A 19,007-nucleotide genomic window follows, 5' to 3' on the forward strand; every position below is an offset into this window, starting at 1 on the left:
GAAGATTTCTTGTGCACCCTCAGGTAAACTGCACTTCTAGTATAACAGACCATGACTTTCACCAAATGTAACTATTACACCTTAGAAGGACACAGGCTACGTACGTTTTTTAAATGCTTAAATTGTACCAACACTTCAGAAAGGTACAGGCATGGGAGAGTAATTCATCACTACATCAAAGTGTGAAATACAAACAAGCCCTTTGTTCACGACATGTAAATTTAACTAATTAAATTGTGCTGTTATTATCAGTTAAGTAACCATAGACAGTCAGGGAGTGCTCATTCGGAAGGAAGGAAAAGCTTACCAACCGAAGTCAATGGGCAACATTTATAATGCATGGGCAGCATCCCTACCCCCAAGGGTCACATTAAATTCAGGGAAGCTGATAACAACAGACTGAGGTCGCTGGCAACTGCAGAAAGATTATGTATAGTTATGTGTCTGCTTTCTCATTCCTTAGTCTCTCTCTAATTCTCTGCTTCGTCACTTTCTCAGTATCCACTTGTCTCGTGTCATGGATTCTTTCCCTCTCTTCTCTCGACATCTCCACTATTAAAGTCTTTATCTTTATGTACCCCCCCCCTTCTCCACCCCCCACCAACACCCCTCAAGTTCCTATTCCTCTCTCAGACTCTATGTTGGCATACCAATGAGAAGAAGTGATGAGGGACGTACAACGCAGAACACTACAGTCCATCCCCGGAAGACTTTCTTATGCCTGGACCCTAATTGGCCTTAATTAGAAAGGGATGAACCTTGGGATATGAGTCTGCAGGTTATGATGTATGTATGTATTTATATATGCAAGTATGTGCTCTCCTTTGCGTGTGTTCCTGTTTATTTTAATTTATATTTTTATACGTGGGTGTATGCAAGCTCATGTGTTTGAATATTTATGTAAATATGGTTTTGTAGACCATAGATTGCTTCTTAAACCAAAACGAGATTTCTATTATCACATAATCTCAACAGCAATCCCAGCTCAGAGATTATTCTTTATATCTTTGGCGCCCGATACTAAATGCATGAAATACATTGTCAGAAATAAGCTGTCAAAATGCTACACATTCACACAGCGATTTTCCCTTCATCTGGGCCATGGAGCTGTTTACCTTAGCAAGGGAATATCATTATGATAATCACGCTCGTCTTTATTTGGAATACATACATATTCCCACCACGATGACCAACCTTGCAGCTGAACATAAAAGTCAATAGAGAGGAAAATTGTATGGGTGACACTAGTGAGACTTGACACCATAGGTCCTTCAAGAAGGTGTACGTTGTGTGCAAGTACAATCAGCCATTTAACGTTTTTCTTTTGATGATAACGCCATATGGAGAGGCACATTTGTTCTGTGGAGGGTTACCGGTCAAGGCCATGGAGAGGTGTGCAGAGAGACGGAGAGGATGTACTTGAGATGAGTGCCGCAAGACATCAGAAAGGAGGATTACCTTCAATGGGTCACGAATGATATAGTGCTCTCCAAATGTGTGATTTCAATAAAAATTATGTCATTCTCAAACTCATTTTAATGTAAACAAGGACTAGAACTAGTGATTTTTTATAAAATGTTAGAAAATAAGGAAAAATGCCTATTGTAAGTTCCCAGAGCCCAAGGTGTCATCTTCCAACTGCTTATTTTGTCAAAGAAACTGTTGGAAAAACCCAAAATGTTTTGGTTTATACTCATATAAGACTGAGAGAAAAGCTGCAAACTCTCACAATGAAGAAACTGCAGCCTTATTTTTCTTTGATAATTGACAATTATTGGGTGATCAAAATGGTTTTAATTCAATTCTGTGAATTGACAAATCAATTAATAGAGTAAGCTCGAATATCATTAACTGATTACTAAAAGGGTTGCTGATTAATTTTCATTCAATTAACTAATCATTTCTATTTTAATTCAACCCAAACTTATTTGCTACACATGAGGAAGGGGCATTTACTAAGCCCCCTGTATAGCTTTCCTCTCAAAAAACAGAAAATCTGCAACTGATTGAAGATGTGGATCGAGTTACAGGTAGTTTACTTCTGAACCCTGTTTCCATGTGCACCCCGACCAACCTCGCTGCCCTTGCCCTCCCCACCCTGACAAATATGGAACTTGACCCTTTCTGAATTCTGAGGCCAAACTGCACACTGAATATAACCTTGGCATAGGCAAGGGGAGTGAAGTGTGTTTCCAATAAACTCAAGTCTGAGTGTGTGTGTGTGTGTGTGTGTGTGTGTGTGTGAATGAGCATGTATGCATGCTTTGTGTTTATGTGAAATTCAATGGTGTATGTCTTTGTGTATACATGACTTTGTCTTTACATATGTCCACCTAATCGTGAGTTTATTTGTTCCTATATGACTGCTTTTAAGTGTGTGTGCCTGTTTATGTGTGTTTGTGCGCATGGGTTCAATAACCATGTGTGCAGCCGGGGGGCTCTGGAGTGTCTCAGCACCCAAGGCGCCAAGGACATGGCTTGACAGGTGTGTGTTGAGGACCTAGTGGTCTGCAGAGGAGGATCGGGCAGCAGCACAATGTGCCCATTCAGGCCTGGAAGGAGACAACCGAGATATCGCAGGACCCCTGTGAGGAGGAGAAGGAGGAGTGGAGGGGGAGTGGTCATCTAGGGGCACATCAACCTTTCACTGTGCCTACAAAGAAAGACATAACTATAACTGCATTGACACAGTAATGGGTTGTCTGACCTCATGCTGGGTAGCTGTCTACCAGTTTGTGACGGATTCAGGTTTGCTACGGTTCCTATAGTAGACAGACAGATTCCATTGTAATGGGGTGAGTTTAATGTGGAACTATAGATATAAAAAGGTGAATTTTGAGAATAGCAGTGACATTACGTAGGCCAAGATTGGAACCACTTGGACGACTTGACAGTGAATAATTTTGAGGCTTATATACTGCACTACATTATATAGAACAGTCTGTTTTTATTACATTTTCCCTGGTATGTGCCAAATCTGTCCATGGAAAACAAACCATTGAAATCAAGGAGAGAAAGACATTTGCTTTTTTCTTAACCGTCACTGCAAAACCAATGTCCACCATCAGCCAAATGCCACTAACAAGTGTAACTGGTTTGACAAATTTCCCATTTGGCATTCATTCCCCATTTACAAGAATAAGTGACCATTCAGGTAGTAAAATATTTTATTATCTCTGAAATTAATAACCAGTTGGGGGAAAAAGATTTTTTTTTTCTTGTAATTTGAGTAATTTAAGTACTAAGACATGCATGTGCACGGTCACTGAATTATGGGTTCAAATATAGCTCACTGCATACCAATGCACACGCGGACACACAGACGCATACTATACACACAAAGAAAGAACTCACATGACAAATCACTGCGATACACAAGCTAATGGCAGGATGTGACAGAAATGGCCGCTGTCTGGAAGAATTACATGGCTGTGTGGTCCATACGTCCTTAACGTACGTCTGACAAGAGCTTTTAAAAACACACACAATGCCACCAGCACTGCTATCCATGCAGAAAATTGGACAGCCATCCTTCAGCTCAGACATAAATCTGTGGGGTAGCAACACGCATCGGAGAGCAATATAGTATAGAATGAGTCTCTGCTGAAACCAAAAAAGTAATTGAATAGAGGATGAGTATAGACAGAATGGGATGAGAGTCGAAGGAAAACATGTCGTATGAATTTGATGCTCTGTGAGAGAATGCTTTCAGGAAAGATGTAGCGAGGACAAATCTGCTCAAAACAAATAACCACCAAATTATCACTGAAGAAAGAGGCGGCTAAAAAATTGGGAAATAATCAGGGAAATACAGAATTTTTGTTGCCAAATCTTGCAGCACTTGTACTCTAACCCTAACACTTTCCACACCTTTCCTGTAAGAATTCCTCCACTATATCCGGTTACACAACATATCCAACATCAGCAAGATAACCTTAACCTACATACTGGCTGTTGCCATATACTACACACCAGAGGTCTCTCCAGCAGCAACCTCTGAGTCCCAAGGCACTAAATCACATTTGTAGAGTCATATTAAACACGTAGCCCTGAGGAGAGTAAAAGCTCAGCAAAGAATGATAGGCATCTTTCTATCACTGAAAGCCTGCACTGCATTATTCCGTGCTAGTGGCTGATGTGATAGCATGTGGCAATCGGCTGCTTTAAAGTTACTATATGGGCTGTGGAGACGTGTTCAATTCTTCTTGGGCGCAGGAAGAGAAAAGGACAATGTTCTCATCAGGTCACCTGCAATGAGCAAATGTGACTGAACTGAATGGATGGGGAAAAAAAGAAATGGTGGCTAGCTTTGCTTATGCATTGCCACAATGTAGGGGGAAAATGGTTGGCTTGTTGGCAATCAGTGTTTGAGCTGAAAGGGCTGCATTGACAGAGGGAGAAGGGAGAAATGAAAAGCGTGAATGTTCAACAATATGTGCTTTGGCTGGCAGTACAGAACAAGGTATGGATAACCTTTATGCTATGCTCTTAAAGCACGCCTGAAGCCTCCTAAATCCCACCTCCAATGTCAGACTGTCACTAGAAATGTCAAATTTAGTCATCTGAACAGGGATGCGACTGCCGTGCAAGAAAAAAAAAAAAAAGGTTGGCTGGGGTTGTGAGAAGAAACCAGAGACAATCATAATGGTGAGCAGCAGTGTGCTGTCATTACCAGTGCTCAATGCTCAAATGAATAGGGAGCTGCATACTAATGGAAAGCCAGGTCTTTGAAGCAACTAGCATATATTCACACTACTCTCCTGCTGGTAGCTTCTAATTTGGTACGTTGCAAGTACAGCAAGAGCAGAGTCGTTGCCACAGCTGTCTAATTTTACACATTGTTCTATAATGTTTTATTTGTGTTCTCAGTAAGTATTGGAAGGATTTCAGTTATGCAGTGAAGGATATTTTATCCAAAGTGATATCTCAACATCTAATACATGGATTGGCATGAGATTTTCTACATAATGGTTCCAACACAATGTTTGCTGATCCTCTGACTTTTCCTATAGCATCACCATTAGACTGACTTTTTTGGTTTTGGGTGAAATTTCTGTACCAGTGGGTTGACATTGGCCCAGACATTCATGTCCCCATTAGGATAAATGGTGCAAACATTCTTCTAGTGCCATTTTCTGGTCAAAATATTGATTTGTCCAGTATTTTGGCTTAAGACCCATTACTTGCAAAAATTATGACATTCTTATCAGCCTCAACTGTACTTTGTGTTTCGTGCTGATTAGCAAATGCTAACAAACTAAGCTAAGATGGTGAACAAGGTAAATATTATACCCACTGAATATCAGCACATTAGCACTGTCATTGTGAGCCTGTTTTAATGATGACGTTAGCATATACTGTAACTCAAAGCACCAAGTCAGTTGACTTGAAATGCAGAAATGGCTCCTGAATTTGGTATCAGTTCCCAAAGCTGTTGAAGTGATACCTTTGACCTTCTTGCTTTTTACCTGTTATGGTTTGGCATGTTGTTTTTGTTAGGTCTTCTAGGAATCAGGTCGGGGGAGTCAAATTTCATTTTAACTGGGCATAATAACTCATTCCAGCTATCTAGTGAAGGTAATAGTATAGCAGGGCACCAAATGGCAAACCTTCCCACAAGTCACAGAAACTATATATGACAGTCAGCATATTTTCTGGTTTCTGTTACTTAGGTCATGTATAGGTCAGGAATGAGATTTTAGAATGGGGTTCGGGGGGCATGAGATTGGTTCAGCATATTTTGCATGCCATTAAAATTGTATACGGCTCAACAAAAACAAACTGCCAGTGCATGGTAACAGACACAAGGAGACAGATGGCTGCCGGAGTGGGGTTTCTTATGCATGACGAATTGTCGCATCTGCTGGTGTGACTGTGCAAGGCTCGCGGTCAGGGGAAGTTCTCAAGAAAACAGGAGGAAGCGTCATCTGAAAACAAGCAAACAAAAGCCAGACTGGCATCTGTTTCTAAAGTAACTGATCTTTTTTTAGTTCAGAGTCATCTGCAATAGCCAAGTCAGTCAGGAATCCTGCAGGGACCTGAGGGCAATCAAGGTGGCAGTCATTCTCCCATTACCCAGGTAAGGTGACATTCTGCCAAAATAAAGGCTTAAGATCACTGGAAATGGCACCTGAAATGGGTATAAATCCTTAGGGGAAACTTGTAGAAAGAGCTTAAAGGATCCATCCGCAAGCCTTGCCACACCTTGTCATCCAAGTTACAAAAATCCACACCGAAGGTTGGCCAAAGTTTGTCAGATGTCAAAACACAACACAGAACACAAAAACCATCAAAACTCTATCAAGGTGAAGTGCTTGTGTGGCCCCTGTCCAGACCTGCCTGGGTTCCTATTCAATTCAATGGCATTTCTTAATTGGATGTGAGGGATGGTTTGACGTACATGCTCTCATTGTATTAAAAAGAAAGCAGAAAAAAAAGGCCATGCATGGAGCCCCCCGTCCCCCCCTTGTTTGACTGCAGCAATAGAGAAGGTTACAATTGTCTCTCCCTCCCTCCAGTACATCCACAGATGCAGAGAAAAATCGATGCACAAAAAGCACTTCATTCCTGCTCAATTTCATCCTTTACTGCCAGTATAATTAAAAGTGGCTTCTACCGTCTTTCCAATCCAAATTTCCCTGTCAGCTGGAGGTAGCCTGCTCAAAGTCATCGGCGCTAAATTCAGGAAAAAAGCCTTCTCTTGGGACTGTTATGACATCTGGTATGCAGGACTCATGCCGACAGTATGGAAAGTCGGGTTATTGACATCTACACTGTGGCAATTCACTGGATGAGAATATGCACTTTTTTTTGCAGTGATAGATACTATACAACAGGGAACAACCAATCCAACAATGGGAAAAGCAGTGGAAACACTTTATTGAAAATTTCAGGGGGTCCTGTTTAATTATGAAACTATGGCTATTTGGTTTTTTTCCTCTTATAGATCCAATCCAACTTGGAAATTGTGGCTGCAACAATTGAGACAAAAACTTATCAACAACAAAGCAGAACCTCTTTTGTAAAAGAAACCCATTCAATACTATTTCTACAGCAACATGAAGAGTATAAATAATTTCACACACTCTTTTGGAAAACACACAGTTTCCTGCACTGGTAACATCAGTTGAGAGACAGAAATTAGCAAATTACCTGTATGTCACGGCTGCATCCAAGCTGCTGGACCAATTACTGTATTTCTGCTCTGTTGCAATTGTAAAGGGCTCTCCAGCTGTGTTTGACACAAAGCTGGCTTAGGGAGGCTTAATACTGACCAAAAACATAAACACGATTACAGGAGCCTAACCTTTCACGGCATCCGTGAGTGACAACAGAACCTCTGCTAAATGGACCTTTGGTCTGGAGCCGCCAAAAGCGGTAGAGTGTGTCTACCGCAAGAAGCTTTGGCTATCGCTGTCGCTTTGGGGAAGACTGAACAGATAAGAAATGGTGGAACAAAGCAATCCTTGTTGTCTATACCAATCAATAATGGGCTGTTCATTAGAAGAGACTGTATAGCACATGGAATTAACAGAAAGGACAATGCATTAAGAAAGAGAAACCCCAGGCACGGGTGTAATGAAACTGGATTACAGATAACTCCAGCATTCCACTGATGACTTCCAAGGCAATAACTACACCTACCTTATTAATCATTATGGGCAGAAATTCCATAAAGGGTTGACCTACAGTGACCTGAGTGAGCTCATTGTCTAGTGGCATGCTGCAGTTTCATATTTTCCATGTGGAACTAGTATGGCACTGTGTTAAGCTATTTGCTCGATGTCAGCCTGACTTTTAACAACATTTATTATGTATGAGAGGGTAAAAGGGGTCCATGAGAAGATTATAAAAGCTTAACATTTTGATGAGATTAATCTAGCTATCAATCTTTGCATGCATACAGTAGTGAATCAATTATAACGTGGCAGTCGATGAACAAATAACATTTTTTTTATCTCTGTGACTGTATGTTCTGAGCTGCTTGAGAACCTTGAAAACTTTAATAGGAATAAAAGCTATTCCCGCACCATTCACCATATGAAAATGTATATCATGAGGTAGGCATGTCAAGTGTACTATTGTGGGGAGGAAGAGGGGGGTGGCAACTATCAATGCAGCATCTGTCAGAAGATAGAGTATCACTGTGGAGAACAGGAAGGGAGTGGATGTCAGTTGCCTGGAGAGGACAATCTGACATCTCAACTCCCACTGTCTGTCACTCTGTCTTCCCAATGATGTATGGATGTTCTATGGTACTGCTCACCCAGCAGAACTAGTCAATACTACCATGCCGAGGAATGCTATAGCGAGACAATGGGAGACTGTGACCCTTGTTATGGAATGACAAAACTCTATGAAGGTGGAGGGGAAAGGAATGGGGCTCAAAAGGGGGAGGGTGTGGTTTTTTTTTTTATTCAATATCACATAGTCAGCAATCCTGTGGTGGCTTTTGAATGTTTAAACGTTAGGAGAACATCTTTTCAAATGCTGAAAAAAGCTAATCCAGATCCATTTACAGAGGGAAATTTTTTGGTTTGGTTGTGTTTGATTTATTGTCAATAATCTAATATATTTATAAAATACAACATAAATCATAATTGGTAAGGGTATAGAAGCATAAAGTCCTGGATATTTTCCATCATTATCCCTAGTGTTTACACAGTCCACCAACCTTTATCATGATGGAGACTGCTATTCAAGGTGTCACATTAAGAAACGGCGCATTACATTAATGCAATTATTTATAATTTTACATCGTACATTACATGTACTGTTTATAGTGTTTTATACTGTGAACTTCTGCACATTTTCGGTCAATATCCTGTGCAATTCAACAGCTCTTTTCACTTGGATTACTATATTTTACTTTTAGTTGTAAATTGCAATTATATATTTATATTACCTATCTTTTGTGGTAGTTGTATTTTTCTCTTTCTTTGTATATATACTTCTGTTTTCTCTTATCTTCTATCTTTTGATTGTTATGCACCACAACACCAAGGCAAATTCATTGTATGTGCAAACCTACTTGGCAATAAATCTGTTTCTGATTCTGTATTAAAAAAACAAAAAAAAACTAAAGTATGAGAAAAAGTATATTTATGAACAGACAATCACTATGTTTTCAAGGAATTGATACCCTAAAAAAGAAATGAATTAAAACATAAAACATGCTATCTAGCAGCCATTTGCCATTGAAGTGCTACCTGGTCTACAGCTATAGTTTAGTATGGTTCATCCTAAACACTGGGTAGTGAGCCTTGCATTCTCTAAGTACACTTCAACAGATTCCACACATTAGCACCTCAAGGTGTATTTGCCATTAACTGGAGGGTGGGCTCTGAACACCAGCTGAAATTTTCAGTCCGCTGAATGAAAAGTTCCATCCAGCCCTTGAACCAAGGTGATGTCCCTGCGTAGGCAGACAAGAGGAAAAGACCCCCCGTTTTCTAGCTCCTCACCCGCGGGGGCTCTGTTCCTGCCTGCACACCAGCACCGTTATCTGCTGCTTATTATTTGGCTGAATGAGCTGGAGCGGGGCTCACGGGGCTCGCTTCTGACATAATGACTGATTACAGTCTTGTGGCTCCCCTCTAAGAAATCCCACAGTTGCCACCATTGCACCGCAGCGGCTCAGCATCACAGGCAAGACCAATGCACAAGCAGATGAGGGGGGGGGGGGGGGGTTGCTGGTCTTTTCCAGTGACAATGTTACTGCTACCCAGTCCTCAAGCTGTCAGGACTGACAGAGACACTGTTGGACCCCTGGGTCATCAACATGCTGCCTTGTTAACAACTGCTTCTTCTAAGTAAAGAGCTGAACTGGGAGTAACGTTAGATATTTCTATTTCCACACTCCAAGAAACGTGACTAAATAATGATCCATGTATCACAATTCGCTCTTGAATATTAAGGCGCACATTTGCCATTTCTCCTCCCCTGCAGAACTGCGATACATACTAATGCATACAGACATTTAAGCCCATAAGGAGTAATACGTGTAACATGAACCATCCATACCGCACAGCCTTATAAGACACCATGCATCCTTATGAATGTGGCATACAAATGCATGCAGGTATGACAGCAGTCTGAAAACAACACAGAACAGGCTCTGTCAATAGCGACTGTTTCCAAACAACGAGGAGAAGTCATTCTGTCAGCACTTTTCAAACGCCAGCTTTCAGGCAGTCAATTAAGTTCAAGGTGAGACAAAAATGTGTTGTCATTTAAACGGTTTTGCTCCACTGGGGCGGTGCATCAATTCAGTCATCTCCATTCCAGAGGTGACAAAGGGCTGGCAGGGAAGTTTATATTTGCTAGTGGATACACAGTTTTCTGCTGTCATTATAGCAGCCTGAGATGAAGCGGGATAGCAGGCGTACGCAGCGCCTAGATTTAAAATGCACCGTTCCCGTGAGCAGGGGGCTCATAAAGACGGGAACGAACAAGAGACTACTCTATCGGAGCCCGCTCTGGCTGAGGCAGTCAGCTCTCCCAGATCTCAACCCCCCACCCCCCTCCCCACTCCCACACACCTAAATCCAATCCTATGCTATCGATTAGGAAAATCAATTTGGTCTAAGTCAGAAGCACAGAGGGAGATGCTGAAATGCCGCAATACATTTTGAAGTCACAAGTGGAATCAGATTCTGATCAACACACAATGAATACACCCTCTTTTAATGCATGACAAATACGCCTTCTCTTAATTAAGAAAAGAGGAAACGACCTCACATAATCCAAGCATAAATCCTTCATTGTGGAGTTATCCACCTGTATCAAAACGCTTTAATTATCCGCCTGCAAAAAAAAAAAGAAAAACGCTTATACCCTCTGTAAATCTTATCAAGTATGATAGGAGGAATGGTATTTTAATTTAAAAACATTCAGCAGGATATTGTAATCAACATTTCTGCAAGGCATTCATGCTTTGTGTTCCATTACAAGCTCTTTTGAACTGGAAGGCTGAAAGAGTGGCAGGATTTCATGCAGAATGAAAACATGTTTTAATGGAATTTTTATCCAAATATAATAGTGAAACAATATTACACTTTATGTTCTTCAGTGCGCCGGCATGTTTTAAAGATACTGAGGAACTACAGTAACACTTTTAAAGGCATCCAAAAAAGGTCTATTCTGTATCAGTCTTTTACCCAATCTACCTCATTTGATTACTTTAACAGAACAAAGCATGAATATAAGTGACCAATTGGCATTTTTCTGTTAAGAACATTACATAGTGCTTTACTATAGGTTGAAGGTGCACTTTAGTGACAGCTGGTATAAGACTGAGGGTGTAAAGTTGCTCTGCACAAATCTGAACCTGATATTTGCAGATACAGCAGCCTGTGAACAAGGAGGCTATCTTCATTTCTCTTTGCTGGCCAATTAGTGGTCAGATCAGGAGGTCCCAATGGTTTAGGGAGGCGTAAATACTAACCGTCATTTCCATTCATTTGTATGCGGCTGCAGGTGCACTACCTTATTATGTATTCAAGCCCAAACCTGCCTCCCAAACAGGCCATAAATTAACTTCTTTTAGAGCTTCAGTCTCAGAGAAGCATTGCATCTTTGTTTGAATTCTCTTCACTGGTCTAAAGTTCAGGGGAGGGAAAAAATACCCAACCTCAGAACAAAGAAAGGCCGTCAATATTGTTGCAAAAAACCCGGTTTCATACTGTAAAATGCACATAGACAAAAAGGTCTCAGATTTTACAGAGCAGTAAAGAGGTTGATGCACTGCAGCTCGGTTAGATTTTGTCAGTTTGATAGCTTTTGGATATCTTTTAACACCACCAACAGCGTCGTAAGGGTGGCTTGGATTGCTTTAAATGCTAAGTTGACATTTTTGGGTTCATATCTGCACTCCAGCAGAGCAAGTATCCTTTTCACTCTTAGGTATTCATTTTCCTTGGGCCAGTTCGCCTTCAAAAGGAGCGAGGGTTAACAATATCATACAACAAGCTCCTTTTTTGGGATAAAGACATGAACAGCGTAAATGTCAGTGCTAATTTCATCACAAAGGGGGCAGCTGACTTGATCGTTGTACTCATCACTGGTCAGATATACTGCAGCGGCATACTGTAAGCCTTCCACGAGCTTATCCGCAAGAAACGTTCTTATAAGAATTACTGCGGCAATAGAAAGATCTCCATCTCTGTTCATGAAAATGAATGCCCTTCTGCATTTAGATCTGCAGAAGCTAGTTAATGCTTTACGCTCATGTTCCCCTGGCAAGCAGCTTTTGTATCTCCGCCGGCAGAAGTTGTCGAGTGTTAAAATGTTCCTGCTAAGTGTTTGACCCCCTTAGGGACAACTTAACTAAGTGTCACATTAAGGGCAGAGGGGTGGCTTGCAGATAATTAAAACTGCAGTCTAAAACATAAGAATTTTTCCAAGCACACTGTCAGCAGTCATGGTAACATATACACTTGAGCTTACGTACCAGCCTTGCAGGCCTTTATTAAAATTGAATGCATAAATTAAAGTGACGTGACAGTGGAATTCAAAACACAGCTGAAGCTTATTGTACTGTGAATGTAACAGTAGAAACTGCATTGTAGGCTGAAATTGATTTTATGGTTAACCAGCGGTATTATTCTCCACTTTTTAACAATGCAACGTCTTTTCCTAAATCCACATTTGTTTTCCTATTCATTGCCAGGATTACAAGTCAAAGGGTTAGCCAATAAAATATTTCATGACCTCACCCGATCCTCAACACACACACCAGACTCAGTGAAGTGGTATGAAATCCCCTGCAAATCCGTTAGTGATTAAAAAAAGACTCATCAATACCCCACACGCCCATTCTTTCTTATCCTAACCGCTTTTTGGTTGTAAACCAGCCACGGAGAAAGGTCCTGTGTCAAAACCTTTGTGTCCAAGCTCTTTATGAGACAGGACAGCTAAAGTGTTGAAAGGCAGAGACCTCGAGGACCTTTCCTCGGCCATGCTTTCTTTTTTTTTCAGCTTTTGCTTTTCTTCTTTTGCGACATTCCTGCCAGAAAAAGGGCCCCGGCAGACCAACCTGTCTCACTCTTAAAAGCATGATAATTCCTGTCACTGGGACCTTGGAATACAATACAGTAAGTGGTCTGCCTTATCTTTTTTGCCGCAGGTTTGAATATCATAAAGGATAAACATTTTATATGTATATGAAGTGATATATATATATATATATATATATATATATATATATATATATCTCACTGGGGTTACACAGGACATAAGGCCACCCATTATTAAAAATCACAGGGGGGGGAAAAAAACATCCAATATAAGGCATCATATTCCTCCTCTGAGCATGTTTCCGCGATTCTTAACATGTCAGCATCCAGCCGCAGGGATAAACAATCATTCAACTGCAAAATAAGTAATACAATCCATCATTCAGACAGCCTGTGTGAAAATTCAGGATGCGCCACTTCTGTGGTGTTCTGATTTTCAAACTCATCAAGGATCTCATTCAGTGATGCCCAAGAGAAGTCAAAAATATGTCTGATCTTTCAAGATAAAATTGTGTCATATGAAAAGAGATTTAACATAAAAGGTTTCAATCTAAAGAGCCCGTAGTTTGAATGTGCAAAAACACCTCAAGGTATAGTCACGTTAAACTTCTGTCGAATGAAACTGCACCAAACTTTAAAAAAAAGGATAGATGTCATGGTTCTAATGGGGGTCTGGCAGTGTAATATTTTACAGAAAAATGTGACGGCACATCACTAGAATAATGACTTCTCCATTTCCAAACACAGTACATCCACCAATCAAAGTTAATCAAGGTTGAACTCTGTCTTCCAAGTCCGCCAAATCCATCCATGACATCACACCAACACAGGAAACCAAGGCTACAACTAAAAATGATTTTCATTATCAAATAACCTACTGATTTTTTCTTCAACATTTGAATAATTATGTTTATAAAATGTCCAAAAATGGATAAATGGGTATCAATTTCCCACAACCCACAGTGACGTCTTAAAATGTCTCCAACCAACAGTCCAAAACCCAAAGATATTCCATTTGCCATCATAAAAGACTAAGAACACTGGCAAGTATTTACATTTGAGGCTAGACCCATTTTTGCAGAACAAATGGCTTAAAAGACAAACTGATTGTCAAGAAAGTTGCAGATTCATTTTCTGCTGACTGACTAATTGATTAATCATCTAATCATTCCAGCTCTAAAGGAAACACATGCTTGGAATGTGCGTTCGTATGGATTTCAATTGAAACGAATGGGAGAAGGAGTGTAATGTGACCGTATCTTTATCCTTCGAATTGAAGCCACCAATGTTGCAGATTCCATGAGTGAAAGAGGCTACTGAGTGGTTGTCATGGAGACCATCAAGTTTGCTGGAACTGTAATCCACTTTCTACAATGTAACTGTAATTCCTTAACAGGTTTTGTCATCGCCACCTTCAACTGAACAATTTTTCTGACTTTGATCAATAAAAACACTGATTAATAATTTCTCTCATTAGTGTTTATGTGCGTGTGGTTGGTGGGAAGGACATTAAAAAGTAAATCAAAACAGCTGACCCCAAGAGAGACAACTATACAGACATTCAGATGGAGAAAATATAAATCCAACATCTGAAACGCCATCTGAGGAAAACTGTACTTGACTTTGAACATTGAATGCATTTATATGCAGTAGCATGCCAGATCACCACAGGCAAAGCACTTTGGTACATAGACATAAAAAGTTATTTATTCACTCAGTGATTGTGATATACTGCTTTTCAGTCCAAAATCTGTTTCTTATTTGGACACATAGCTGTTAGAGTTGGTTTTAACTTGCTTAGACTACCAGAGGAGGGAGTGTGCAGCATTAGGACAGTTCAGTTATTGTCAAATGAACTGTCAGTTCAAAGAAAGTATTAAATTAATTTAAAATCCTTAACGTTGTACTTTTATATTAGGCAGACCCACTCTTGTGGTAATGATTATTATAGTAATAAAAAAGAAGATTAAAAACACTAATTGCTAAAGGAAATCTAGTGTTCAAATCCATCACAACTTCCTTAAACATGAGCTACATAGCAAAAACGATGTCGTCAATACACAGGAAACGTGCACATGTGACTTTTTCAACCGCTACACTTTGAAGAATGGTTATCCAAATTGATACAGCAGTAAAAGCCCTCGCTGTACATAATGAGCCATGAAGCTGTGCCCCACATAAGCTAACCTAATGAAGAAAATTGGAGAGCCCATGTCTATATTCATACTGCGACGACAAATTGGATTCCTCCTGGCTTGCTATCATGTCCGAAAAGGCAAAAAAATCAAATCAAATAAATGGAACTGGCAATGGGAAGAAACGCAAATTCACTTGCTGAAAAAAGCTACACTATATCATCGAAGGGGTGAAAAGGGAACATCACAGAGAGTGGGATTACATCTGAGGAACAATACGAATGACCCGAAGAAGAAACAACATGCTTCCCAGCGAGGATAACAAATTAACCCATATTAGTATTATACAACACAACAGGAAGAAATATGCGCCAGAACAAAGTGTTGCACTGTAAAACAACATACAAAAGAAAACACTCCACAGACTAAAAGGGGAGTCTGAATCACTCTTTCATGAGGCCTCTAAGTGTTTTAGGGTGATGGGTTCTAGGCTTCTCTGGGGAAGAAAAAAAGATTAAATATTCATTTTAAAGAGCTGAGAGTAGACATTTCCAAAACATTTAACAGCATAAACCGGCAAAAATAACATTATGGTGAAAATACACAAACACTGAGTGGCAAGTTAAGCCATAAATGAATTTTCTCTCTGTGACTCAGTCGTATTCGGGGTATTGTTCAGTAATTTACAACAACTGTTTGCTATATTCTCACTGTAGGTCCCTTCCCAACTGGTAAACCTGGTTTGGATGTAACAGAGAGGCTTGTCATTGAAGTTGAAGTTCCTTTATCTGTAAACAGAAAACCAACTAATCCATTGCTAGGGAAATATTACCTCTATTTGAATGCCACCTTTCCTATCAAATCAATGTATTAAATTACATTTGCATATACATAAATCATTCTAAAGCCACTGGCAATCAAAAACACGAGACTAGTGTCTTAAAAATTAAAATTAGAAATATACTTTGTTAAACTAATAAATTCTGATTCAGATGGGGGACTAGAGACACTAGATCCTGTGCCTGTGGGGTATTATCATGTTTATTTCAACCACCTATCACTGTCTCACTTTGATGACCATTTCCATCAATGAGTCGTACAGTGACTCATGTTCACAACTCTCATCTTCCTACAACGCACTACCAACAGATTCAAAACAATTATTTTATTTTCATACAGTGCCGTCCCATCAGGTATCACATCAGAGGCTTGGTTCAACTGCTGTTATATTAAATATAACCTCAATTATATTCCACGGGGAGCAGCGTTTAGCTGAATCAAAATGGAAGAGACAGGCTGAACACAAAGTGCAGGTTGACATACTGTAAGTCAGAAAGCATCAAATGTCCCCTTGAGTTTCCCCTGGAGGAGGAAGTCAAGGTTTTTACTGTTATTAGCGGAAACTGCAGGTGTGTGTATGTGTGTGTTGAATATGTGTGTGTGTGTGTGTGTGTCATCCGCTTGAGGGCACTTCCACAAATGCAGATTATATGACAGATGGTACTGCAGCCCAGGACATAATGAATGTAATTGTCAAATACAATACAACCGACAATTATGTTAATGATATTCTGAAATAAGGGGGGAAAAAAAAAAACAATACAACACTGAAGATAGTCACACACCTGAATCACAGATGAATCACAAGTGGCTGAAAAGCATCTCTGAATGATTGTCTCACCTCTTACAAACAAGTGATCCACTGCAGAAAGGGGAGAAAACTAACTCGTCACCCTATTAAAAAAAAAAAATCCACATCTGTTGTAATTATTCAAGAGAAAATTCAAAACTACAGTAGGTCAGACCGGATTCCAAACGATGAATTGGAAATGAAGGTGCATCTTTGTGCAGTGATGAGAAAACTACAGATCCGATTCAGAGTGATGGGCTTAGTTACCTTTTCCACTTTGATTTTGATGTTGAAAGACAGTGTGCTGTCCTTACATCAAAGCATTCGGTACAGTGGCCCCTTCAACTCTGCGCTCATTCTCTCTCAGACACAGGAAGCCTGTCTTTCTCTGCATATAGGCAACCATACAAGACATATGCAGCCTTTTCACCATTCCTTCTTTCTTTTTTTTTTTATTTTTATTTCACTGCAACTGATTTTTTTTTTTTTTTTTGCAAAAAGATCCAATAGTGACACTTTGGGAGAAAATGCAAATGAGTCAACTGACTGAAATGGGAACGTTTTAGCTAAATATATATGAAATGTCTCCATAGATACCGATAACTTGCACATTTTATACCACACACATAGTCTACCTATTGTGAAAAATGCAGTTGCACCAAAGCATCTATCCTCACACTCCCAGTACGTTTTGAACAACATCCTGCAACAGTAAACACAGGCCTGCATTCTTGATTCAAGCACCTTTGAAAGACACACAATTTAGCCTTTGTGTTCAGCTACTGTCTGTCAGCCTTTTTTTCACCCCTCCATATTTATAATTTATTTACATTGAACTTGCTAGGGTTAGGAAAAACTAAAACACTCCATGACTTCAGAATGCAAAAAAAAAAAAAAACTTCATTCATCCAATATATGCGCACGATTTTAAACTTCTATTAGAGCAGTGCACGTTATTTAAGCAGCATGTGAATGTTAAAATTTAAAAAAAAAAACATCTTTCACTTACTCAACAATTCCCCGGATACATGAGGTCATAATAATAATCCATCCCTCTAACAGAGCGGATTAATTAGTCCAAAAGGAAATTAAAAAAAATCATATTGGCTATCAATATGTTGCGCGTTGATCGACGCTGATTACACCTGAACGCATCAACAGCACAGTCAAAGTAATTAAGAGTGGAGTGCATGCCAAGACAGACATTACAGAGCACATCAACAGTACTGCAGGGATTCTTTCATGGGCATTATTATCGCCCCTGAGCTGAATCTGCAGATAATTTGTGGATATGCGCACAAACAAGAGAAGGAGGGGGACGACGACAATGTATTTTTTTGTTGTTGTTGTTGTTGTTGAGGAACGTCACACTTACCGCGTATTTAGAAACGACTGGTGAAAAGCAGGTATAGCTCACGTCCTTCCATTCAAAGTATTAGCGATCATTTCTCTCACAAGTGTCTCTCAGCCCGTTGGGTACCGTCCTTTACGCACTGTGTGTGTGTGTGTGTATGTATGTGTGTGAGTGTGTGTGTGAGGAACGGACTTGATGGGGGGGAAAAAAAGGGGGTCGAGGACAGGAGAACAACGAATCCAAAATAGTTGCCTCCTGTCGCTCCGCTTCCCTTCCAATATCCGCGTAAAAATCGCCTCAATCTAATCTGCGGTGCGTCCACAATCCCCGAGTCCCCGGTGATGACAGGAGAAACAGCAGCTTCCCAGCGTTGTATCCACGGTACTGTCCCTTACATCCCTTTATGGCACAAGGCGTCCTTCTGTGCGGGGGCTACATCACGTCCCATACAACTGAAAGGCGAAACGCCAACAGCTCCTCACCACTCACGCACGCAAACAAGAGTAAAAAAAAAAAAAAAAAAGGTTATCCAGAAGAATTTGGAAAAAGGAGAGGTGGTGGTAGGGGGGGGTTCTTGTGAGAAAAGCTCCGCAGGGGGAGAAGAATCTAAGTTGTTTTGGTCCAGAAACTGAGCTCTCTGCGACTATGACAAACCAATTGTACGCACTGGCTGGGAGTAATTCTGTATGGAGACAGAGGGGTTTGGAGAGCCAGTGAAAGGTGAGAGGAAAAACTCGGATGTGGATTGCCGCTCTCGCCATATACTCGGGCTCCACCTAGCAGCAAACACTAGATAACATGCTAGAAACCAAAGCCTCTCTACCTACAGTATTTCTCGCCTGAGGCTGGCGAGGAGACCTATGTTATATTGC

At 40.3% G+C, this 19,007-nt stretch overlaps 1 protein-coding gene across 13 annotated transcripts in view; it reads right to left on the reverse strand.

Annotated features, from left to right (window-relative positions):
* The window catches only part of LOC122973443 (adhesion G protein-coupled receptor L3-like), a 243,642-nt gene that overhangs the window by 200,610 nt on the left and 24,025 nt on the right, over positions 1–19,007 (reverse strand). For 5 of the 13 annotated variants that reach the window (XM_044340972.1, XM_044340971.1, XM_044340974.1 and 2 more), the window contains exon 1: positions 18,157–18,849. The exons of 2 other annotated variants lie outside the window; for them this stretch is intronic. The gene's annotated coding sequence lies outside the window, so the exon portion shown is untranslated. Of the gene's footprint in view, positions 1–18,156; positions 18,850–19,007 lie in introns of those variants that run through there. 6 more of the 13 variants (XM_044340978.1, XM_044340977.1, XM_044340975.1 and 3 more) reach the window with 3 other exon arrangements.

Source organism: Thunnus albacares, chromosome 22 (genome assembly GCF_914725855.1).
Source record: "Thunnus albacares chromosome 22, fThuAlb1.1, whole genome shotgun sequence".
Taxonomy (NCBI): Eukaryota; Metazoa; Chordata; class Actinopteri; order Scombriformes; family Scombridae; genus Thunnus; species Thunnus albacares.